Genomic DNA, 6,947 nt, shown 5'->3' with positions numbered 1-6,947 from the left:
CACACCTTTCAGTGCTTTGACCCAGCCAAGAGCTTTCTCCAGGATTCAATGAAGCAGCTGTTCCTGCTCCCAGCTCTGGCTCTTCCCAGTCTCTGACCTTGACTGGTTTTGTCCCTCTTGCTGTGCCCTCTGTTCCCCCAGGGGGCTGCCCCAGACTGAGGGATCAGATGCAGGCACTGCTGCTGCTCCCTCGGGACCAGCCCCAGTTTGGTTGTTGCTGTCAGTGCCAGCAGAAGCCGTGGCTGGAGCAGCGGGTGCTGACAGTGCCCCAAGGCCCGGGGCTGGAGGGGTCCCTGGGCTGGGGCTGGGAGGGAGCTGCCCCTTGTTCTCCCTCTGCCTCCCGCAGAGCTGGGCCGGGCACAAGTGGGGCAGCAGAGCCAACAGGGAGCCTGCGAGTCTCTTGCAGCCGTGCCTGCTCAGAGTTTGGCCTTGGAGCTTCAGGTGGGCAAAGGCAGCTGCTCTGCTCCCTCTGCATGTGCCCGTGTTCAGCACTGCTGCTCCATCAGTCTGTGCCCAGCAACGGGGAAAAGCCTCAGCCCTGCAGGGCCAGGAGCTGCCGGGCTCTGCCTGAGCAGCTCAGCCAGCGGGAAGGGAGCTGCTCCACACGGGAACCAGGAGCAAAGGACATGCCTTTTCTAGGACATGTTTTCTGTAAAAAAAACCAACAAAAACAACAAAAGCAAACAAACAAACAAAAAAAACCCCAAAAAATATGAAAGATAAAAATTACCCCCAATTGTGTAGTGAAAAATCTTCTATAACACTGGAGTAAGAAGGAGATAACTGATCTTCTGAAGAAGAGAACTCAGCTTTGATTTTAGTTCTTAGTTTGTACCCGTGCTAGTGAAAAGGATCCATTAGCTGCCTTCCTTTAGAGATTTCATGGATGTTTTCCAATATTAAGATATTTTACACTGCAGTTAAAGGAATAGAAAATTGAAATACATGTTCTTCATGACTGTGTCTTGAGTGTAAAAATTTTGCAGTTTGGAACTTGGACCTAAATGATGAGTTCGGCGGGAGAAATGCAGCACTCAATATGAATGATCAGCAAGTCTCATTTATTGGTAACTGCAACCACTTATATAGCATCAATAATTAGGCTCATACAAAGTGTAAAAGCAAGCTCATTATTGGATATTTTTATTTAAGGTCAACTCCACCTAATTCCACATTCCTGTGATCGCTCATCTATGCTGAATTCACATTCTTCTGATCACAGCGTCCTGTTCTCAGTTAACAGTTATCACTAAGGCCTTCCTGACCTTGCAACATCTCACACCAACTGTACTCTATTGTCTCATTCTTTCCCAGCTAACTGCTGCATGGGAACATGACCTTTGCTCTCTAGCCATTCCTCTACAATTCCCCTGTTTTCCTTTTGTACTAACAAAACTGTAGAAGTAGCCCTTTTCATCATGTTTTGCAAGCATTGCAGTATGCAAGGAATAAACAGTAACACAATCACAATGATCAATATAACAACAATTGCCATTTGTGCCAAATATTTTAACCATCCTGTGAGACCTAGGGATTGAAACCATTCCTCTAATGGATTTGTTTCCATGGTTAATATTTTCATATTGTTCTGTAGTTGTCGGAGATGAGCATGAATAGACACTGAATGGTCAGAAATATTCATGCAACACATTCCATCAAAGTCTTCACAGCCATGGCCCTGTGCTAATAGTAAAAAATCAATAGCAGCTCTATTCTGCAATACAGCATGCCTAACACTCTTCATTTCCAAAAGCAAATCAGACAAAACCTTTGATGTAATATTAAACTGTTTTCCTGTCCAACATGCCAGTCGTTGTAACTGTGTTAAGGCTTGAGCACTAGATACTCCAGGTGTAAAAATAGATGACACAATCACTGTAGGACGTTCCCAAAGTTCAACCTGATCCTTGCATTCTGGCCCCAATTGGAACACACTTCTCTTTGTTCATAACCTGATTCTATTGGCTCCTCATAGTTGCTGTATAGTGGGTGCAAACAATGTCAATTTCCCAAAATAACAAGGCCCTCCATAAATGTTTGCTGGCAGTCCTTGCCATGCACGATCTCCACAGATTAGAAAAATACCAGGTGGTAATTGCAGAGGTGAACTGCTAGAATTTACCTTGTGAGACCAATTGCCACAGTATGCATCATTATTCTGCAAATACAGCAAATTTTGTGGAGAAATATTTGTACCATTTGGCCCATGAGACTTTTTTGCATGATTGTTCCTAGCCCAATTGACAAAAGTTAAACAATAATTGCTAGGGGCTGAGCCTAACAGTCTTAACTCTTGTGGCTCTGACCCGGTAACATTTAAACCTGTAGCAATGTACCAAATTTGAGCACCAATGGGATTTGCTGGGATTAAACCTGTGTCACAAATATTGATCGTGAATCTACCTGATGGAATTTCACATAATGTTTTGTTTGCTTCCTTGGGCATTTTCCAATTCTTTGTCCATTTTTTAAACATTGTGGCATTGAGTGAATCATCTAAAGGTGCGCCCACTAAACAAGTTCGAAAAGGATCTGAAGGGGTGGCCATTGAAAGGCAAAAATTATCCTGTCTAGTTTGATTAGCCCACGTTACCCACGTATTTTGTCTCTCTTCCATGTCAATCAAAAACCCTTCATTTCCCTTTATCATGGTAAACCACCATAACAACCTGATCAGAGGTAGTCCTTTAAGAACCTTAAAAAGATTGTGGCAGTTCAGCCAGCATCTTGGCTGGATCCCATGGGAGATCTTGCTTCCCTTTTCTTTTACCCCTCTGCCTCGCCCGTCGATTCGGTTGCTTCGAACCACGGGCTGTTCCATCTTCTCAGCAGCAGGGATAACTTTCAGGGAAAGACCCTTTCTCTCGAGACTGCCGTTTTAAGAATTGCTCCCAATTTTTATTTTTTACCCCTGGAATATCACACCTGACCTGTGTAAGTGTTTTATGACAGTGTATTGTGGTTATTTCAATAATATACGGCAAAGGGGTATTAGGATGATAACAATAATTTTCTGGATTTATCACAAAAGCAAAAATCTCTCACCATCTATCAGATCCTTTTCAAATTGTCCTGTTTGCACATCTTCCTGTAATGCAACCTCAGTGAAATTTCTTTCAAAGTTGTAACACTCTGTACAAATCCCTCTTGGGGATCGACCCCACTTAGAATGTGCCCACCACTTTTCTTTACACACTTTACAAATGTAACATACAAAAGGATAACATTCACACTCTGGTACTGTATACAAGATTTGCATGTGAGAGTCCATCAGATCCCGTCTCTATGTTGATGGTAGAGAGCGAGAAGTATCTGCAGAATTTTCTGGATCAGCTGAAGGTAAATCCCTGGGATCAGCAGGTTTAGTCCATCGGCTCGGCACCCAGACAGGCCCTGTGGGGGTAGACACACAAAGATAACCACGTCCCCAATACAGTACCTTGCTGGGACCTCCCCACAGTCCTGTTTTTGGATCTTTATAGACCAATCGGTTTGCCCTAGCATTTTTTTCTCCTAAACCCACATCCCATTTGTGACTACAAATATGGATAATAGCAAAGGCAGCAGTCCTCAACTTTACTGCTCTTTGAAGCTGCAAAAACAGTTCATATAAACGAGGATTTTTTACTTCCTTTATGTCTGCTTTTTCAATACATTCACTCACTCTTGCAACATATAAAGAATCAGTTACCACATTAACAGGACCCTTAAACTGCACCAAAACCCAAACAACAGCGACTAATTCCAGAGTTTGTAATGTGTCCTCCTTTTGAGCTGGAATAATGTGATGATTCCATTGTCCTTGTGAATCTTGCCATGTAGCAGCAGCTGTGCGAGATTTCTTTCCAGCATCAGTGAACACCGTTGATGCCCCTGGTAACGGCAAAATGATCGTTTGGGCTTTTCAATCCAATTCTGCTGGCCTATCCATCGTAGTGGTATTTGAGGCACCTCCTCAGTACTGACCACACTGCTGTTGTCAAGCAATGCTTCTTGCAGTGTGAAGCTGTGAATTAAATACCAGTCTAAAGTGTCCTTTTTTATTGGTATCTGAATTACAGCTGGATCTGCACCCATAATTTGTCACAATCGCTTCTACCTTTGTTTTATTAAATCTGCTAAAATTTCAATTTTTTGAATTAAGGTATGTCTCTGCTGCAGTGGTGGCAACAACCACTCTAATACCCATATCTCCCCTGTTTTCTTTTGTTGCTGTGTCAGGGCACCGATGAGATGTTGAGGTCCAAACCATACAGTAAGGTTGATGTCCAAGTCTGGATCTCGCCTACGAACAACACCTGTCTGGATACCGTCCATTATTTTATTGAGAGCTTCTTGTTGTTCACTGGTGACCTGTATAAGTGCTGTAGGATCGGTACCTTTTAACAAAGGTCATAAGGGTTGTAAAAGTTCATTAGGAATACCCACAACAGGTTTAAGGCATTGCAAATCCCCCAGCAATCGCTGAGCATCATGAACAGTATGAAGTGACATGTTCAATGACAGTTTCTGAGGGGCAACATACTGCTCAGTTAAAGTCCCCCCGAGATATTTCCATGGGGATGACTGCTCTATTTTCTCAGGTGCAACAACCAGTCCATTCTGAAGTAGTTGTGTTTGAATGTCTTTAACTTGTTAATCTGCAAAAGGTTGTGACTGAGCAAAAAGAATATCATCCATATAGTGATAAATAATGGTTGTAGGCCATCGAACACGTAGTGGCTGCAAAGCATTATCAACATAAAGCTGGCACAAGGTAGGAGAATTACGCATACCCTGTGGTAAAACTGTCCATTCAAATCTCTTGTCTGGTTCTGCTCGATTTAATGAAGGCAAGGTAAAAGCAAATCTGCAAGCATCCTGTTCATGCAGTGAGATAGTGAAAAAACAATCCTTTAAATCAATTATTAACAAGGGCCAATCTCTTGGCAACATTGCAGGATTGGGCAAAGCAGATTGCAGTGCCCCCATTGGCTCCATTTGTTCATTTACTGCACGTAAGTCGTGCAGCAATCGATATTTTCCAGATTTCTTTTTTATAACAAAAATAGGGGCATTCCAAGGACTTGTTGGCAACTTTAAATGTCCTTGTTGATATTGTTCCAGCACTAATTGATGAGCTTGCTGCAGACTTTCCCTTTTTAAAGGCCACTGTTCAACCCATACTGGTTCCTGAATTATCCATTTAAATGGGAGTGGGAAAGTCCAAACAATGGCCTCTACTCTAAAGGGTGCTCATTGGTCAAAATAACACCAAGTTGTGACAAAATATCTCGCCCTATTAGACATTGAACCTTGTCTGGTAATGGAACAATTGACAAAACAGAATTGATGACCTTCCCATCTAATTGAATCTGGATTTGTGGAGACCTTTTTGCTAAAGTTAAGCCTCCCACCCCTGTAACAGTAACCATACTGGATAACAAAGGCCATTCCTGGGGCCAATACTGTGGAGCAACAATACTTGAGTCTGCCCCAGTATCCAATAGTCCTTCTAATTGGTGGGATTCTCCGTTATAATTGGGAACAACTTTTCGTTTGGGTCGAGTGTTTAAGCCCAGGGTAAGCAATGTAAGTCCTCCTGTAGAACCAAATCCACCTGTACCCTGTAATTGATTTTTCAGTGGTGTCAATTGATGGGTATATTGTGGTAGTGGCACCAGTTGTGCAATTCGCTGTCCCTTATCAATTCTGGCTGGTGGTGCCAGTGTATATGCCATGATATATATTTCACCAGAATAGTCCACATCAATTACTCCAGGTAAAATAAACAGTCCCATTAGACTAGCAGATGAACGTCCCAACACTATTGCACCCATAGCTTTTCCATTTATTATCACTGGTCCCATAATTCCCATGGGAATCTTGTAGGGCTGAGATGTCAATAAATCCACAGTCACTGAGGCTGCCAGGTGTCGTGGTTTTAAACCAGTAACTAAAAAATTACTTATTTCTTGTTGTGAGATATGGATTAGAACAAGAGCAAAACAGGTTTAAAACAAGGAATAAAGACAGTTTATTAACAAACTACAAGAATAAGAACACCAGAATAAACTTTCAGAAAACCCCCTTATCTTCCACATCTTAACTATTCTTCTGTACACATGACAACATAGAGACAAATAACTTCAGGACTTTGGTGGTTAAAAACAGTCTTAATTCTTGCTACAGTCTTTTCATCAGTCTTTGTAGAGAAACAGAAGTCTCTTTCTGTTAACTTACGGAGTTTCTCACAAGAAAACTATTTTTTGTCATAGTTTTCTATTTCTCTAATGCCTGCTGCCCAGAAATCTGTCATTAGATCTTCTCCTCCCATTTCACATCTCCGAGGTGTGTATGGGTCACAGAGTTTAGGAATTTTATTTTTAAGGATAAGTCATTCAAAGGCAGAAGTCTTCTTCATCTGTCTCTGTGAGCCTTCCTGGAAAACAGTTTTCTTTTTGCCCCTCAAAGCTTCAAAATCTTCACTCAACTCAACTCCAGCAACTCACAGTATCACAAGTACTCTCTCTCTCTCTTCTGCTCAAAAGTTACACTTTGAATAATCTATTCTTCCCAACACTCATCATGAATTAAAGGAGTCTTTTTATACTATTATTGTCTATCTCCATAGCTTTAACAGAAAGATATTTCAGCTGTAAAGCATCTCCTTATTCTCTCTTTCTTATTTAAACTTAACTCTTTTCTTCACTGTTTTTGGTGGTTCTATGCTGTCTTCTCTATGTTGATTGTCTCTCTCTGTTTTTCTGAGAAAAGGAGTAATCTGTACGTTTATCCAGGTAGTAAAAGAATTAAAAGCTTTAGGAAAACTGCAAGAGTTCATGGTGTTAAGTTTCAGTCTAGCAGCTAAAACTGAAAACCAAGCTCGGCTGATGAGCGCTGCTTCTTTTCCCCCTCCCCCCCTCCACCGCGGCCTGGTCGGCCTGGAGAGGGGGGGAGGAGGCTGA

The sequence above is a fragment of the Cyanistes caeruleus genome, unplaced genomic scaffold, assembly GCF_971803275.1.
Source record: "Cyanistes caeruleus unplaced genomic scaffold, bCyaCae1.hap1.1 HAP1_SCAFFOLD_130, whole genome shotgun sequence".
NCBI classification, from domain to species: Eukaryota; Metazoa; Chordata; class Aves; order Passeriformes; family Paridae; genus Cyanistes; species Cyanistes caeruleus.
This window is presented reverse-complemented; position numbering follows the sequence as displayed.